Below are 19,793 nucleotides of genomic sequence, written 5' to 3' on the forward strand. Positions count from 1 at the left end.
TCTTCTCATCAACTTCACGTCATCTGCAAACAGGGACACCTCAGAGTCTATTCCTTCCGTCATGTCGTTCACAAATACCAGAAACAGCACTGGTCCTAGGACTGACCCCTGTGGGACCCCGCTGGTCACAGGTGCCCACTCTGACACCTCGCCACGTACCATGACTCGCTGCTGTCTTCCTGACAAGTATTCCCTGATCCATTGTAGTGCCTTCCCTGTTATCCCTGCTTGGTCCTCCAGTTTTTGCACCAATCTCTTGTGTGGAACTGTGTCAAACGCCTTCTTGCAGTCCAAGAAAATGCAATCCACCCACCCCTCTCTCTCTTGTCTTACTGCTGTCACCATGTCATAGAACTCCAGTAGGTTTGTGACACAGGATTTCCCATCCCTGAAACCATGTTGGCTGCTGTTGATGAGATCGTTCCTTTCTAGGTGTTCCACCACTCTTCTCCTGATAATCTTCTCCATGATTTTGCATACTATACATGTCAGTGACACTGGTCTGTAGTTTAATGCTTCATGTCTGTCCCCTTTTTTAAAGATTGGGACTACATTTGCTGTCTTCCATGCCTCAGGCAATCTCCCTGTTTCGATAGATGTATTGAATATTGTTGTTAGGGGTACACATAGAGCCTCTGCTCCCTCTCTCAGGACCCATGGAGAGATGTTATCTGGCCCCATTGCCTTTGAGGTATCTAGCTCACTCAGAAGCCTCTTCACTTCTTCCTCGGTTGTGTGCACTGTGTCCAGCACATGGTGGTGTGCCCCACCTCTCCGTCTTTCTGGAGCCCCTTCTGTCTCCTCTGTGAACACTTCTTTGAATCTCTTGTTGAGTTCCTCACATACTTCACGGTCATTTCTTGTTGTCTCTCCTCCTTCCTTCCTTAGCCTGATTACCTGGTCCTTGACTGTTGTTTTCCTCCTGATGTGGCTGTACAACAGTTTCGGGTCAGATTTGGCTTTCGCTGCTATGTCATTTTCACATTGTCTTTGGGCATCCCTTCTTATCTGTGCATATTCGTTTCTGGCTCTACGACTGCTCTCCTTATTCTCCTGGGTCCTTTGCCTTCTATATTTCTTCCATTCCCTAGCGCACTTGGTTTTTGCCTCCCTGCACCTTTGGGTAAACCATGGGCTCATCCTAGCTTTTTCATTATTCATGTTACCCTTGTGTGTGTGTGTGTGTGTGTGTGTGTGTGTGTGTGTGTGTGTGTGTGTGCAGGGGTCGAGTCCTAGCTCCTGGCCCCGCCTGTGTGTGTGTATGTGTGTGTATGTGTGTGTGTGTGTGTGTGTGTGTGTGTGTGTGTGTGTGTGTTTCGCTGTTGTTGAGAGTCCTGGAGATGGTATGTATTTTGTTATCTTCAACTGAAGAGTCGTGGGAACTTTTCAAGGCTGGGAGCTGGTTCTCTCCCGCTGCCTTCCCGTCCTCCCGACCCATGTGTCAGGAAGGTCTCCCACATCAGCGAGCAGTGATGAACCCATCGTATCTTATCTGCTTTCATCTTTCACAGTGGTAAAACTGTGCACCCTAAGTGCTGGAAATACTTTGACAGTGCTGGAAATACTTTGACAGTGCTGGAAATACTTTGACAGTGATGGAAATACTTTGACAGTGCTGGAAATACTTTGACAGTGCTGGAAATACTTTGACAGTGCTGGAAATACTTTGACAGTGCTGGAAATACTTTGACAGTGCTGGAAATATTTTCAGTGTGTTAAAACAACCCTTACAAAGTGCTGGCAATACTTTCCAATGCTTACAATATGTTTTTCACTTCCAAAACGCAAATCCTACTAACCGGTTTCTCTACGTAAATTCCAGTGCGCTCACACTCCAACAGCACGTGAGATCCTAAGGTTCACTCTCTTCCACTCACTCCCATATCCCTCATACAAGCCTTACGTATTTCTTAATAGTTATTAATCATGTTATATTTATTTGCAATAAGGAGCCCAGGTCTGTGACCTGTTATATTTATTTGCAATAAGGAGCCCAGGTCTGTGACCTGTTATATTTATTTGCAATAAGGAGCCCAGGTCTGTGACCTGTTATATTTATTTGCAATAAGGAGCCCAGGTCTGTGACCTGTTATATTTATTTGCAATAAGGAGCCCAGGTCTGTGACCTGTTATATTTATTTGCAATAAGGAGCCCAGGTCTGTGACCTGTTATATTTATTTGCAATAAGGAGCCCAGGTCTGTGACCTGTTATATTTATTTGCAATAAGGAGCCCAGGTCTGTGACCTGGCCCTGGGGAAGATCAACCATATACATGTTCCTTCTTCGTGATTTTTTGTTTTACATTGAACAATTAATTGGAAAAGCAATAACGAAAATCACTGAAGCAGCAACATGTAGCGCTACTTGCAACAACAAAGAACCTAGAAGTAACTTAGAATAAGAGACACAAACACAGAGGGAAACAGAGAGACACAACACAGACACATAATCCAAGTCTCTTACCTCAGTAATGACTCCAAGTGTCCCAAAACAGATTGGACTTATAATAATAATAATAATAATAATAATAATAATAATAATAATAATAATAATAACTATTTCTACAAGTACATGTACAAGGTATACAGTCCTAGCTGACATCAGTGACATACTATTATATAGAAACCCGCTTGTTATGCTGAGCATTTTGGGGCAATTAGGTCTCTTTTGTCCCCATAATGCGACCCACACCACTAACACTCAGGTACCTACTTGAGTACTAGGTGAACATGGACAGCAGGTGTCTTAAGGAAACACGTAATAATGTTTCCACCTTTACCTGGGATCGATCCCCGGACCTCATTGTGTTGGCTGAATGCGCTACCAATCGAACAGTGAATGATCCAGGTGAGGTAATAGATACCTACTGATGAATGAGGGAGAAGATGAGTGTAGGATGAGTGATAAGGGAGATGAGTAAGTTGACTCTGGGAAATGAGAGAGAAAGTGAGGACGAAAGGGTAAAGAATAGAAGGAAGATGTGAAAGAAGAAACTTGCAAGAGAGGAGAGAACTGAAGGAGAAGTGAGGGAGTTTAGTGAGAGGAAGGGAGGGAAGAGAGGTAAATAGGGTGAAGGAAGGTTGGTGCTAATATTAACTAGATAGTACACACCCCACCCACCACAACACCACACTCTACCTGCCAGGGTGCTTCCTACACCTGCCAGGGTGCTTCCTACACCTGCCAGGGTGCTTCCTACACCTGCCAGGGTGCTTCCTACACCTGCTAGTGTGCTCCATACACCTGCTAGTGTGCTCCATACACCTGCTAGTGTGCTCCATACACCTGCTAGTGTGCTCCATACACCTGCTAGTGTGCTCCATACACCTGCTAGTGTGCTCCATACACCTGCTAGTGTGCTCCATACACCTGCTAGTGTGCTCACTACACCTGCTAGTGTGCTCACTACACCTGCTAGTGTGCTCCATATACCTGCTAGTGTGTTCCATACACCTGCTAGTGTGCTCCATGTACCTGCTAGTGTGCTCCATACACCTGCTAGTGTGCTCCATACACCTGCTAGTGTGCTCCATACACCTGCTAGTGTGCTCCATACACCTGCTAGTGTGCTCCATACACCTGCTAGTGTGCTCCATACACCTGCTAGTGTGCTCCATACACCTGCTAGTGTGCTCACTACACCTGCTAGTGTGCTCCATATACCTGCTAGTGTGTTCCATACACCTGCTAGTGTGCTCCATACACCTGCTAGCGTGCTCCATACACCTGCTAGTGTGCTCCATACACCTGCTAGTGTGCTCACTAAAATTGCCAGTGTGCTCCATACACCTGCTAGTGTGCTCCCTACACCTGCTAGTGTACACAGTATACCTGCTAGTGTGCTCCATGCACCTGCTAGTGTGCTCCCCACACCTGCTAGCGTGCACAGTATACCTGCTAGTGTGTTCAATTCACCTGCTAGTGTGCTCCATACACCTGCTAGTGTGTTCAATACACCTGCTAGTGTGCACAGTATACCTGCTAGGGTGCTCAATATACCTGGAGTTTACCTGGAGAGAGTTCCGGGGGTCAACGCCCCCGCGGCCCGGTCTGTGACCAGGCCTCCTGGTGTGCTCCATACACCTGCTAGTGTGCTCCATACACCTGCTAGTGTGCTCAATACACATGCTAGTGTGCTCCACACACCTGCTAGTGTGCTCCCTACAACTGCTAGTGTACTCCCTACACCTGCAAGTGTGCTCCCCACACCTGCTAATGTGCTCCCTACACCTGATAGTGTGCTCAATACACCTGCTAGTGTGCTCCATACACCTGCTAGTGTGCTCCACACACATGATAGTGTGCTCCCTACAACTGCTAGTGTGCTCCCTACAACTGCTAGTTTGCTCCCTACACCTGCTAGTGTGCTCCACAAACCTGCTAGTGTGCTCCCTACAACTGCTAGTGTGCTCCCTACAACTGCTAGTGTGCTCCCTACACCTGCTAGTGTGCTCCACAAACCTGCTAGTGTGCTCCCTACAACTGCTAGTATGTTCCCTACACTGCTAGTGTGCTCCACACATCTGCTAGTGTGCCCCATACAACTGCTAGTGTGCTCCCTACACCTGCTAGTGTGCTCCTTACACCTGCTACTGTGTCACTACACCTGCTACTGTGCTTCCTAACCCTGCTAGTGTGCTCCATACACCCGCTAGTGTGCTCCCTACACATGCTAGTGTGCTCCATCCACCTGCCAGGGTGCTTCCTACACCTACCAGGGTGTTCCCTACACCTGCTAGTGTGTACCCTACACCTGCTATTGTGCTCCCTACACCTGCTGGTTTATACCCTACACCTGCTAGTGTATACCCTACACCTGCTATTTTGCTCAATACACCTGCTAGTGTGCTCTCTACTACACCTGCTAGTGTGCTCCTTACACCTGATAGTGTGCTCCCTACACCTGTTCGTGTACTCCCTACACCTGCTAGTGTGCTCCCAATACCTGCTAGTGTGCTACTTACATCTGCCAGGGTGCTTCATACACCTGCTAGTGTGCTCCCCACACCTGCCAAGGTGTTTCCTTCACCAGCCAGGGTGCTTTGCACACCTGCTAGTGTGCTTCCTACGGCTGCTAGTGTGCTCCTCACACCTTCTAGTGTGCTCCCTACACCTGTTAGTGTGCTTCATACACCTGCTAGTGTGCTTCCTACACCTGGTAATGTGCTCCATATACCTGATGATGTGGTCACTACAACTGCCAGGGTGCTTCGTACACCTGCTAGTGTGCTCACCACTCCTGCCATGGTTCTCCCCAGCACCTGCCAGGGTGCTGCCTACACCTGCTAGTGTGCTCCGCACACCTGCTAGTGTGCTAGTGTGCTCCATCCACCTGCCAGGGTGCTTCCTACACCTACCAGGGTGTTCCCTACACCTGCTAGTGTGTACCCTACACCTGCTATTGTGCTCCCTACACCTGCTGGTTTATACCCTACACCTGCTAGTGTATACCCTACACCTGCTATTTTGCTCAATACACCTGCTAGTGTGCTCTCTACTACACCTGCTAGTGTGCTCCTTACACCTGATAGTGTGCTCCCTACACCTGTTCGTGTACTCCCTACACCTGCTAGTGTGCTCCCAATACCTGCTAGTGTGCTACTTACATCTGCCAGGGTGCTTCATACACCTGCTAGTGTACTCCCCACACCTGCCAAGGTGTTTCCTTCACCAGCCAGGGTGCTTTGCACACCTGCTAGTGTGCTTCCTACGGCTGCTAGTGTGCTCCTCACACCTTCTAGTGTGCTCCCTACACCTGTTAGTGTGCTCCATACACCTGCTAGTGTGCTCCCTACACCTGCTAGTGTGCTACCTACACCTGCTAGTGTGCTTCCTACACCTGCCAGTGTGCTCTATATACCTGTTAGTGTGCTCATTACACTGCTAGTGTTCCTCCTACACCTGCTAGTGTGCTTCCTACACCTGCTAGTGTGCTCCTTACACCTGCTACTGTGTCACTACACCTGCTACTGTGCTTCCTAACCCTGCTAGTGTGCTCCATACACCCGCTAGTGTGCTCCCTACACCTGCTAGTGTGCTCCATCCACCTGCCAGGGTGCTTCCTACACCTGCCAGGGTGTTCCCTACACCTGCTAGTGTGTACCCTACACCTGCTATTGTGCTCCCTACACCTGCTGGTTTATACCCTACACCTGCTAGTGTATACCCTACACCTGCTATTTTGCTCAATACACCTGCTAGTGTGCTCTCTACTACACCTGCTAGTGTGCTCCTTACACCTGATAGTGTGCTCCCTACACCTGTTCGTGTACTCCCTACACCTGCTAGTGTGCTCCGCACACCTGCTAGTGTGCTCCATACACCTGCTAGTGTGCTCCCTACACCTGCTAGTGTGCTCCATACATCTGCTAGTGTGCTCCCTACACCTGCTAGTGTGCTCCATACATCTGCTAGTGTGCTCCATACACCTGCTAGTGTGATCACTACACCTTCTAGTGTGCTCCATACACCTGCTAGTGTGCTCCCTACATTTGCTAGTGTGCTCCATACACCTGCTAGTGTGATCACTACATTTGCTAGTGTGCTCCCTACACTTGCTAGTGTGCTCCCTACACCTGCTACTGTGTTCCATACACCTGACAGTGCGCTCCTTACAACTGCTAGTGTGCTTCCTAGACTCCCAGGGTGCTCCCTACACTGTCAGGGTGCTCCCTACACTGTCAGGGTGCTCCATACACTGCCAGGGTGCTCGTACACTACCACGATGCTTCGTACACTGTCATGGTGCTTCCCACACTGCCAAGGTGCTCCCTACACCATCAGGGTGCTCCCTACACCATCAGCGTGCTCCCTACACCATCAGCGTGCTCCCTACACCATCAGGGCGCTACCTACACCATCAGCGTGCTCCCTACACCATCAAGGTGCTCCCTACACAATCAGGGCGCTACCTACACCATCAGGGTGCTCCCTACACCATCAGGCTGCTGCCTACACTGTCAGGGGGCACCCTACACTGTCAGGGTGCTTCCTACACTGTCAAGGTGCTCCCTACACTGTCAGGGGGCACCCTGCACTGTCAGGGTGCTTCCTGCACTGTCAAGGTGCTCCCTACACTGTCAGGGTGCTGCCTACACTGCAAGGGTGCTTCCTACACTGTCAGGGTGCTGCCTACACTTTCAAGGTGCTCCCTACACTGTCAGGGTGCTTCCTGCACTGTCAAGGTGCTCCCTACACTGTCAGGGTGCTGCCTACACTGCAAGGGTGCTTCCTATACTGCCAGGGTGCTTCCTTCACTGCCAGGGTGCTGCCTACACTGCAGTGGTGCTTTCTACACTGCCAGGGTGCTCCCTACACTGTCAGGGTGCTTCCTACACTGCAAGGGTGCTTCCTACACTGTCAGAGTGCTTTCTACACTGCCAGGGTGCTCCCTACACTGCCAGGGTGCTTCCTACACTGTCAGGGTGCTTCCTACACTGCCAGGGTGCTTCCTACACTGTCAGGGTGCTTCCTACACTGTCAGGGTGCTTCCTACACCGCCATGGTGCTCCCTACACTGCCAGGCAGGGTGCTTCCTACTCTGTCAGGGTGCTTCCTACACTGCCAGGGTGCTCCCTACACTGCCACGGTGCTTCCTACACTGCCAGGGTGCTTCCTACACTGCCAGGATGCTCCCTACACTGTCAGGGTGCTTCCTACACTGTCAGGGTGCTTCCTACACTGCCAGGGTGCTCCCTACACTGTCACGGTGCTTCCTACACTGCCAGGGTGCTTCCTACACTGCCAGGATGCTCCCTACACTGTCAGGGTGCTTCCTACACTGTCAGGGTGCTCCCTACACTGCCAGGGTGCTTCCTACACTGTCAGGGTGCTTCCTACACTGTAAGGGTGCTTCCTACACTGCCAGGGTGCTCCCTACACTGTCAGGGTGCTTCCTACACTGTCAGGGCGCTTCCTACACTGTCAGGGTGCTCCCTACACTGTCAGGGTGCTGCCTACACTGCCAGGGTGCTGCCTACACTGCCAGGGTGCTTCCTTCACTGCCAGGGTGCTGCCTACACTGCCAGGGTGCTGCCTACGCTGCCAGGTTGCTGCCTACACTGCCAGGTTGCTGCCTGCACTGCCAGGGTGCTGCCTACACTGCCAGGGTGCTGCCTACACTGCCAGGGTGCTGCCTACACTGCCAGGGTGCTCCCTACACTGTCAGGGTGCTGCCTACACTGCCAGGGTGCTGCCTACACTGCCAGAGTGCTGTCTACACTGCCAGGGTGCTGCCTACACTGCCAGGGTGCTGCCTACACTGTCTGGGTGCTTCCTTCACTGCCAGGGTGCTGCCTACACTGCCAGGGTGCTGCCTACACTGCCAGGGTAGACCAGTCATCCTGACTCATATTGTTATCAAATATAATCACTCCAGCTTACCCCCCCCTAAGCTCTCTTTCTCTCTCTCTCTCTCTCCCCCTCCCCTCCAGGTCCTGGTATACTCCTCCTCCCTCCCTCTATGTCCTCCCTACCTCCACACACACACACATACACTCCACACACTTGTGGAGCACAATGTCGCCTTTATTGGATCGCATGTGTACTCTGCACACCTGTTTTTTCCGGACACCTGTTTTCCTCACACCTGCACACACACGCACAGTGATGTAGTGGAGGCTGGATCTATACATAGCTTTCAGATGAGGTAAGATAAGGCTCTTGGAACAAGGGGATAGTGGAACTAGTAGCGACTAGCGAAGAGACGGGGCCAGGAGCTGAGTCTCGACCCCTGCAACCACAATTACGTGAGTATACACACACACACACATGAATTAGTAAGGTGGACAGAGACAGGATGTTCTCGAGACGGGACACAGGAATAAGACTCCGAAGACACAGAGGAATCACTTGGATGTTAGGAAGTATTTCTTCAGTCATAGAGTTGTCAGGAAGTGGAATAGTCTGGAAAATGGAGTGGAGGCAGGATCCATACACAGCTTTAAGAAGGGGTATGATAAAGCTCATGGAGCAGAGGGAGAGTGGACCTAGTAGCGACCAGTGAAGAGGCGGGGCCAGGAACTATGAATCGACCCCCTGCAACCACAACTGAATACAACTAGGTGAGTACACACACTCTTACACTCAACAAGATAAAGTCTGAGAGGAACGATGGAGTGCATAATGTTACGATCATAATGAACATTCGCCCCGTAATTAAGATATTAAACTAACTGTACAGAGATTAAGTCATGACAAAGCCCCACCCAGTTGCTTGTTCCTGCAGCCTGTTTGGTTTTCATTCTTGCAGACAAAACGTTCAATTATCAATGCTTCTGTTGTTCTGCTGGATTTATTTTGAACAGACTGGCTGTTGTTTAGTAAGTCTACACGTTAATATCAAATGTTAACTTTATTTTTTAAAGGGGAAGACTGGTAAGCCAGGGACAGGGCTCAGTCGCATGACCAAAAGCTCCAATGGCGGGTTATTTAGTGACATCAGCGTCAGGATACATTTGTCCTGTTTCCTGACAATACTTACTTAAACTAACCTAACCAAATTTAACCTAATCTAGCCTAACCTAACCTAGCTTACCGTAACCAACTTTGCCCTAACCTTACCAAATTGCTTAAGTTAATCAACTTTACCCAACCTACCTGAACCTAACCAGCTAACCTAACCTATCTTAACCTAATCAACCTTAACGTAACCAGCCTTAACGTACCCTACCTAAACCCAACCTACCTTAACCTAACCTACCTTAACCTAACCTACCCTAACCTAATCTACCTTAACCTAACCTACCTTAACCTAACCTGCCTTAACCTAACCTACCTTAACCTAACCTACCTTAACCTAACCTACCTTAACCTAACCTACCTTAACCTAACCTACCTTAACCTAACCTACCTTAACCTAACCTACCTTAACCTAACCTACCTTAACCTAACCTACCTTAACCTAACCTACCTTAACCTAACCTACCTTAACCTAACCTACCTTAACCTAACCTACCTTAACCTAATCTACCTTAACCTAATCTACCTTAACCTAACCTACCTTAACCTAACCTACCTTAACCTAACCTACCTTAACCTAACCTACCTTAACATAACCTACCTTAACATAACCTACCTTAACATAACCTACCTTAACATAACCTACCGTACTGTATCAGAGGTCCTTGTTTACGCCACACAAAGACCTCTTAATTTATTTAATCTTGGCTGCTAGGTTCCAAACTATTTATACTTGCGTGTGACCAGATTCCACTAGAGTGCACCTGGTCATCATCTTAGGCGAGAGTCTGCGTTCCTACCTGGAGTTTACCTGGAGAGAGTTCCGGGGGTCAACGCCCCCGCGGCGCGGTCTGTGACCGGGCCTCATGGTGGAACAGGGCATGATCAACCAGGTTATTACTGCTGGCTGCACGCAACCCGACGTATGAGCCACAGCCCGGCTGGTCAGGTACCGACTTTAGGTGCTTGTCCAGTGCCTGCTTGAAGACAGCCAGGGGTCTATTGGTAATCCCTCTTATGTATGCTGGGAAGCATTTGAACAGTCTTGGGCCCCTGCCACTTATTGTGTTGTCTCTTAACGTGCTAGTGACACCCCTGCTTTTCATTGGGGGGATGTTTCATCGTCTGCCGAGTCTTTTGCTTTCGTTGTGAGTGATTCTCATGTGCAAGTTTCGTACTAGTCCCTCTAGGATTTTCCAGGTGTATATAATCATGTATACTAGGCGAGGGTCTTCGTTCGATTCCCAGCAATGGTAGAAACATTGGGCGTGTTTCTTTACACCTGTTGCCTATGTTCATCCATCAGTAAAATGGGTACCTGGGTGTGGGTCGCATCCTGGGACAAGAACGTAATTTGCCTGAAATGCTCAGCATAACAAAGGGCTTTCTATATAGTAGTATGTCACTGATGTCAGCTAGGACTGTATACCTTGTACATGTACTTGTAGTAAATAAAGATATTATTATTATTACTGTTATTATAATTTCTCATTTTAGCCAAGAATGACTTTTTTTAATTTCGTGTCATGTGCGAATTTTGCGATTTACAAAGGTTAATTTTATTTTTTTGGCTCACGTACACACACACACACACACACACACACACACACACACACACACACACACACACACACACACACACACACACCTACTGGAGTTTTATGACAAGGTATCAGAAGTAAGACACGAGAGAGAGGGGTGGGTTGATTGCATCTTCTTGGACTGCACGAAGGCCTTTGACACAGTTCCTCACAAGAGATTAGTGCAGAAGCTAGAGGATCAGGCGCGTATAACAGGAAGGACACTGCAATGGATCAGAGAATACCTGACAGGGAGGCAACAACGAGTCATGGTACGCGATGAAGTATCACAGTGGGCACCTGTGACGAGCGGGGTCCCACAGGGGTCGGTCCTAGGACCAGTGCTATTTTTGGTATATGTGAATGACATGACGGAAGGAATAGACTCAGAAGTGTCCCTGTTTGCATATGATGTGAAGTTAATGAGGAGAATTAAATCACATGAGTATCAGGCAGGACTACAAGAAGACCTGGACAGGCTGGGCGCGTCGTCCAGCAACTGGCTCCTCGAATTTAGCCTCGCCAATTGCAAAGTCATGAAGATCGGGGAAGGGCAAAGAAGACCGCAGATTATAGGCTAGGTGGCCAAAGACTGCAAACCTCACTCAAGGAGAAAGATCATGGGGTGAGTATAATACCGAGCATGTCTCCGGAAGCACACATCAACCAGATAACTGCTGCAGCATATGGGCGCCTGGCAAACCTGAGAATAGCGTTCCGATACCTCAGTAAAGAATCGTTCAAGACTCTGTACACCGTGTACGTCAGGCCCATACTGGAGTATGCAGCACCAGTTTGGAACCCACACCGGGTCAAGCACGTCAAGAAATTAGAGAAAGTGCAAAGGTTTGCAACAAGGCTAGTTCCAGAGCTAAGGGGCATGTCCTACGAAGAAAGACTAAGGGAAATCAGCCTGACGACACTGGAGAACAGCAGGGTTAGGGGAGACGTGATAACGACATACAAAATACTGCGAGGAGTAGATAAGATGGACAGAGACAGGATATTCTAGAGATGGAACACAGAAACAAGAGGTCACAATTGGAAGTTGAAGACTCAGATGAGTCAAAGGGATGTTAGGAAGTATTTCTTCAGTCATAGAGTTGTCAGAAAGTGAATTAGTCTGGCAAGTGATGTAGTGGAGGCGGGAACCATACGTAGCTTTAAGATGAGGTATGACAAAGCTCATGGAGCAGTGAGAGAGAGGACCTAGTAACGGTCAGAGAAGAGGCGGGGCCAGGAGCTGAGTCTCGACCCAGCAACCACAAATAAGTGAGTACAAATAGGTGAGTACACACACGTGACTAATGTAAAGCTTATCGGTCCTGATATCGTTAGAATTGCGGAAATTGTGAGAGTCAGTCTGTGGTAACCAGAGTCAGTCTGTGGTAACCAGAGTCAGTCTGTGGTAACCAGAGTCAGTCTGTGGTAACCAGAGTTAGTCTGTGGTAACCAGAGTCAGTCTGTGGTAACCAGAGTTGTGGTCGTCTCCTGAGAACTTTGGATCATTTGTGACCGTGCAAGAAATATTAACTGTGTTGCCTGGGTAAATATTAATAACACATATTTTATAGAGTCACAAATTGCCATAATTCTCACATCCGATATACTCTCCCAGAAAAATAATATTGCACCAAATCTCAATATTTCAAAGGAATAATATTGACTTTTCTGCAGATACATCTCTGCCGTCTCAGATCTCTTCTTGAAACTCTGATATTACGTTTTTTGAGGCGAGCATAAAGCTGCCATCTTTGAACTCTTGTTACTTCTCCGTTGCTTTATTTTCTTCTGTTCGCCTGCGTATTGTTTCTCCAGATTTTCTTAGGCTAAGCGAGACATATGTAAGGTATACTAATACTAACACTGGTAAAAAGTGGAACAAGAGAACATAGCTGCGAGGCTGGGAAGACGTGATGAATGAAAGAGGTGATGAATAAAAGAGGTGACGAAGGGGAAGAAATGACGAAGAATAAGTGACGAATAGTCAGCAAAAATTACACCAGGAACAACAAGAGATGAACAGTAGAATGGTTTAAAAGAGGTGGTAAATTCTACATCCACTTGGAAGAACACTTGAGATAGTATACTACTGAAGATGGTACACCACTATCTTAACTCTGCTACTGTAGGCACAGATAAAGTAGTGGAGGATGGAGGGTATTATAGACTGCCATGGTAGAGAACAAGTGTTTATTTCCACTTATTATTATACTCAAAAAGAAGCTCTAAACCTACAAGGGTCATAGAGCGCTGCTCGTTTCCACGTAGTCTGCTAATAAAATTACATTTGAGCACCTGACACTCATCCCGTCTTAGTTCTCGTTACCCTTCACATTGAAGATTGAGACACTTATGCAACATATGAGAATCTTTATTCAGGAAACTTTTCGCCACACAGTGGCTTCATCAGTCCAATACAAAGTAGAAAGGTGTAAGGAGAGGAGGAGTTTGAGGTAATCAGTCTCTCAGCCTGGAGTCGATGTGTTCAGTCCATCAATCTTGTAGAATGTACAGCATAGGGCCGTAGACGTGGCTTATATACTGTAGTCAGGTGAGGCGAAGCAGGAGGAGGCGGGGTCATAGTGGTACCATCCACTAGTCGAAGTAGGTCTTCGTCCAAAGGTTGGACAAGTGTTGAAGAATTCTTTGTAACAAGATCCCATGAGGCGAAACGTTTCCTGAATAAAGATTCCCATATGTTGCATAAGTGTCTCAATCTTCAACTTGTCGGTTTTGCAAACCATTCATCACACCCTTCACATTACGCACTCCAGATCCACAATATCGTCATCTCAAGGAGGGATGTTCAGCATCCCAGTATAAATAAACCACACTGCTTGGCTTTTCATGAGTTATTTTGGATTTAATAACCCAGAGTAACCCATTCAATTCAATTCAATTCAAAGATTATTCTCTATAAGGATTACAATGCTGAGTTTACAGAACTTGGTTATTGTGTGGTTTACATGTAGTTAAATAATGATTACAGAGTGTACCACTAGAACACCTAGCATGGCTAGGCATTTCGGGCAGACTTAGTTTAATTCTTAATTTTAAAATATTACAAATTATGAGGTAAGTTGGTATTATGGCTAAGTGACTAAATACTAGTTTGTGAGTTTAGCAATGTGAATGCTTTTGTTTTGGCACAGTACATAGTTTCAGTATTGGAGTATCACAGGATTCATTATTTTAAGATTGAGGTTAATATTTCTGTTTATGGTCAAATGGGTGAGTGAGTGTAAGTGTGAACCACCAGGTGGTATTCGTGTAGTTAGTTGATGGGGTGTATCAGGGAAATAAGATGTTTTCTAATGGTAGTTTTGAAGGTGATGAATGTGTCTGCAGTTCTAGAGTTCTCAGGTAGGGTGTTCCAGATTTTAGGGCCTTTGAACATACATTGAATTTTTGTAAAGGTTTAGTCGGACACGGGGAATGTCGTAGAGATGTTTGTGTCTGGTGTTATGCCTGTGGGCTCTGTCACAACTGTCAAGAAAGCGTTTTAGGTCAAGGTTGATATTGGAGTTTAAGGTCCTGTAGATGTAGATTGCACAGTAGTAAGTGTGGATGTACTGAACAGGGAGTAAGTTTAGATCTATGAAGAGTGGGGGGGGGTGTTGCCAGGGATGGGATTTAGTGATTATTCTTATTGCTGCTTTTTGTTGGGTTATTATTGGCTTTAGGTGTGTTGCTGCAGTTGATCCCCAAGCACAAATAGCATAGGTGAGGTATGGATAAATAAGTGAGTGGTATAGTGTGAGAAGGGCATTTTGTGGCACGTAGTATCGTATCTTGGAGAGGATCCCAACCGTTTTGGATACTTCTTTGGTTATGTGTTGGATATGGGTGCTGAAATTCAGGTTGTTGTCAAGGTATAGGCCTAGGAATTTACGCTCATTATGTCTGGTAATTAGAGTGTTGTCGATCTTAATGTTAATTTGTGCATCTCCTGCTCTGCTACCAAACATAATATAGTAGGTTTTGTCAGTGTTAACCCATGGTTAACCCATGGTTAACCCATGGTTAAATAACCCTCTGGGTTGACCCAAATTCAGTTCTTGTTATAAGTTCATCTCTTCTGCATTAAGCACAAGAGAAAGCCACTAACATGCGGTGCATTTCGGGCTTTTTACTTGTGATGTTAGTAATGTGGTGCTGTGTCACTAGTTGCAGACCACTCCCAGCCCTGCAGCGCTCTATCACCCTAATGGGTTTAGCGCTTCTTTTTTATTATAATAATAATCTAGTTGGAGACAGGTGTTATATATCATATTTTTGATGTCATTCAATATTGACAAGTTGGTAAACAAGAAATTATCTGCACCTCAGCATCTTGATAAACTCACAAACTAGTATTTAGTCACTTAGCCATAATACCAACTTACCTCATAATTTGTAATATTTTAAAATTAAGAATTAAACTAAGTCTGCCCGAAATGCCTAGCCATGCTAGGCGTTCTAGTGGTACACTCTGTAATGCCTAGCCATGCTAGGTGTTCTAGTGGTACACTCTGTAATGCCTAGCCATGCTAGGTGTTCTAGTGGTACACTCTGTAATGCCTAGCCATGCTAGGTGTTCTAGTGGTACACTGTAATCATTATTTTACTACATGTAAACCACACAATAACCAAATTCTGTAAACTCAGCATTGTAATCCTTATAGAGAATAAACTTTGATCGCCCAACAAGAACTGCAATGTAAATAATTCACTGACTTTTTCTGGATCAGGCTCTGATCCACCAGGAGGCCTGGTCACAGACCGGGCCGCGGGGGCGTTGACCCCCGGAACTCTCTCCAGGTAAACTCCAGGGTTATACCAAGTATGATAATTGTACTTAAGTGGATCTGTGCCTAAATTTATTTATATGAATTACTACTGTGTCTTGTTCACTGACAAGTGTCAGAGTCGGCTGTCGTAATGTTAGCAAGTTTGCCTGCGACTGCTGTAGTGACTTACTGCAATCATACTCAGGTTAATGTTTGGCTCTGGTGACTGCAAGGTGACTAGGTCGTGCTTGGCTGGGTGATCTTGGTGATACATGCTCACTCACGTACTGGAGTTTGTCCTGCGTCATCCTGGGGACATCTTTGTCCTGCGTCATCCTGGGGACATCTTTGTCCTGCGTCATCCTGGGGACATCTTTGTCCTGCGTCATCCTGGGGACATCTTTGTCCTGCGTCATCCTGGGGACATCTTTGTCCTGCGTCATCCTGGGGACATCTTTGTCCTGCGTCATCCTGGGGACATCTTTGTCCTGCGTCATCCTGGGGACATCTTTGTCCTGCGTCATCCTGGGGACATCTTTGTCCCACGTCATCCTGGGGACATCTTTGTCCTGCGTCATCCTGGGGACATCTTTGTCCTGCGTCATCCTGGGGACATCTTTGTTCCATGTCATCCTGGGGACATCTTTGTCCTGCGTCATCCTGGGGACATCTTTGTCCTGCGTCATCCTGGGGACATCTTTGTCCCATGTCATCCTGGGGACATCTTTGTCCCATGTCATCCTGGGGACATCTTTGTCCTGCGTCATCCTGGGGACATCTTTGTCCTGCGTCATCCTGGGGACATCTTTGTCCTGCGTCATCCTGGGGACATCTTTGTCCTGCGTCATCCTGGGGACATCTTTGTCCTGCGTCATCCTGGGGACATCTTTGTCCTGCGTCATCCTGGGGACATCTTTGTCCTGCGTCATCCTGGGGACATCTTTGTCCTGCATCATCCTGGGGACATCTTTGTCCCATGTCATCCTGGGGACATCTTTGTTCCATGTCATCCTGGGGACATCTTTGTCCTGCGTCATCCTGGGGACATCTTTGTCCCATGTCATCCTGGGGACATCTTTGTTCCATGTCATCCTGGGGACATCTTTGTCCTGCGTCATCCTGGGGACATCTTTGTCCTGCGTCATCCTGGGGACATCTTTGTCCTGCGTCACCCTGGGGACATCTTTGTCCTGCGTCATCCTGGGGACATCTTTGTCCCATGTCATCCTGGGGACATCTTTGTCCTGCGTCATCCTGGGGACATCTTTGTCCTGCGTCATCCTGGGGACATCTTTGTCCTGCGTCATCCTGGGGACATCTTTGTCCCATGTCATCCTGGGGACATCTTTGTCCTGCGTCATCCTGGGGACATCTTTGTCCTGCGTCATCCTGGGGACATCTTTGTCCCATGTCATCCTGGGGACATCCTTGTCCTGCGTCATCCTGGGGACATCTTTGTCCCATGTCATCTTGGGGACATCTTTCTCCCATGTCATCCTGGGGACATCTTTCCCCCATGTCATCCTGGGGACATCTTTGTCCCATGTCATCCTGAGGACATCCTTGTCCTATGTCATCCTGGGGACATCTTTCTCCCATGTCATCCTGGGGACATCTTTGTCCCATGTCATCCTGGGGACATCTTTGTCCCATGTCATCCTGAGGACATCCTTGTCCTATGTCATCCTGGGGACATCTTTGTCGTATGTCATCCTGGGGACATCTTTGTCCCATGTCATCCTGGGGACTTCTTTGTCCCATGTCATCCTGGGGACATCTTTGTCCCATGTCATCCTGGGGACATCTTTGTTCCATGTCATCCTGGGGACATCTTTGTCCCATGTCATCCTGGGGACATCTTTGTCCCATGTCATCCTGGGGACATCTTTGTTCCATGTCATCCTGGGGACATCTTTCTCCCATGTCATCCTGGGGACATCTTTGTCCCATGTCATCCTGGGGACATCTTTGTCCTATGTCATCCTGGGGACATCTTTGTCCCATGTCATCCTGGGGACATCTTTGTCGTATGTCATCCTGGGGACATCTTTGTCCCATGTCATCCTGGGGACTTCTTTGTCCCATGTCATCCTGGGGACATCTTTGTCCCATGTCATCCTGGGGACATCTTTGTTCCATGTCATCCTGGGGACATCTTTGTCCCATGTCATCCTGGGGACATCTTTGTCCCATGTCATCCTGGGGACATCTTTGTTCCATGTCATCCTGGGGACATCTTTGTCCCATGTCATCCTGGGGACATCTTTGTCCCATGTTATCCTGGGGACATCTTTGTTCCATGTCATCCTGGGGACATCTTTGTCCCATGTCATCCTGGGGACATCTTACACTCTTGGAACCCCTTACCATCTTGTGGAGTCTCACACTCCAGTGAAATATATAGAAATAATAATAATAATAATAATAATAATAATAATAATAATAATAATAATAATAACAATTAAGTATTCTTGCTTACATTTTTCACCCAACAAGTGCACCAATATTACCTACATTAACAACCTATAATTTGTGCTTAAACTCCCTTCTGTTTCGTAACTTTATCGTTAACCTCTAAATTATTTATTATATCGTGTATGTGTGTGTACTCAATTGTGGATGCAGGGGTCGATTCATAACTCTTGGCCCCGCCTCTTCACTGGTTGTATGTGAGTGTGTGTACTCCCCGAGTTGTGTTTGTGAGGTCATCCTAGCTACTGGCTTCTTCTAGGCCGCTTTGATGGCCATCACTGACTTCTGGCTTCTTGTACCTTATCATATCTACTCGTGAAACTGTGTATTGAGTTTGCCTTGCGGCACACACGCAGTTATCATTGCAAAAATAAACTGATTAATTCGCTTGTACACCCCTCATCAACACTCCTTCTCATCAACGCCCCTCTCATCAACGCCCCTCTCATCAACATCCCTCTCATCAACATCCCTCTCATCAACATCCCTCTCATCAACGCCCCTCTCATCCAGGAACTTTGAAGTCACGGTCTTCAATTTTATAACCTCAAATAAAAGACGCGGTACAGATTAGAAGTTTCTGAAGGAACATGCAAGTGTATGTGTGTGTGTGTGTGTGTACTCACCTAATTGTACTCACCTAATTGTGGTTGCAGGGGTCGAGACTCAGCTCCTGGCCCCGCCTCTTCACTGATCGCTACTGGGTCCTCTCTCTCTCAGCTTCCTGAGCTTTGTCATACCTCTTCTTAAAACTATGTATGGTTCCTGCCTCCACTACTTCACTTGCTAGGCTATTCCACTTGCTGACAACTCTGTGACTGAAGAAATACTTCCTAACGTCCCTGTGACTCGTCTGAGTCTTCAGCTTCCAGTTGTGACCCCTTGTCCCTTGTCCCCTGTGTCCCCTCTCTAGAACATCCTATCTCTGTCCACCTTGTCTATTCCCCGCAGTATCTTGTATGTCGTTATCATGTCTCCCCTGACCCTTCTGTCCTCCAGTGTCGTCAGTCCGATTTCCCTTAACCTTTCCTCGTACGACATTCCCTTGAGCTCTGGGACTAGCCTTGTTGCAAACCTTTGTACTTTCTCTAACTTCTTGACGTGCTTGACCAGGTGTGGGTTCCAGACTGGTGCTGCATACTCCAGTATGGGCCTAACATACACAGTGTACAGTGTCTTGAACGATTCCTTATTAAGGTATCGGAACGCTATTCTCAGGTTTGCCAGGCGCCCGTATGCTGCAGCGGTTATTTGGTTGATGTGTGCCTCCGGTGATGTGCTCGGTGTTATGGTCACCCCAAGGTTTTTCTCCCTGAGTGAGGTCTGTAGTCTTTGTCCACCTAGCCTATACTCTGTCTGCGGTCTTCTTTGCCCCTCCCCAATCTTCATGACTTTGCATTTGGCTGGATTGAATTCGAGAAGCCAGTTGCTGGACCACATGTCCAGCCTGTCCAGGTCTCTTTGCAGTCCTGCCTCATCCTCGTCCGATTTAATTCTTCTCATCAACT

General features: G+C 47.5%; 1 protein-coding gene across 2 annotated transcripts in view; it reads left to right on the forward strand.

Moving 5' to 3' along the window:
- Nep3 (Neprilysin 3) overlaps window positions 1-19,793 on the forward strand; it is a 171,806-nt gene that overhangs the window by 81,378 nt on the left and 70,635 nt on the right. Inside the window, exon 1 of one of the 2 annotated variants that reach the window (XM_070098952.1) lies at window positions 12,309-12,587. The exons of the other annotated variant lie outside the window; for it this stretch is intronic. The gene's annotated coding sequence lies outside the window, so the exon portion shown is untranslated. Of the gene's footprint in view, window positions 1-12,308; window positions 12,588-19,793 lie in introns of those variants that run through there. 2 annotated transcript variants of the gene reach the window in all.

Source organism: Cherax quadricarinatus, chromosome 65 (genome assembly GCF_038502225.1).
Source record: "Cherax quadricarinatus isolate ZL_2023a chromosome 65, ASM3850222v1, whole genome shotgun sequence".
NCBI lineage: Eukaryota > Metazoa > Arthropoda > Malacostraca > Decapoda > Parastacidae > Cherax > Cherax quadricarinatus.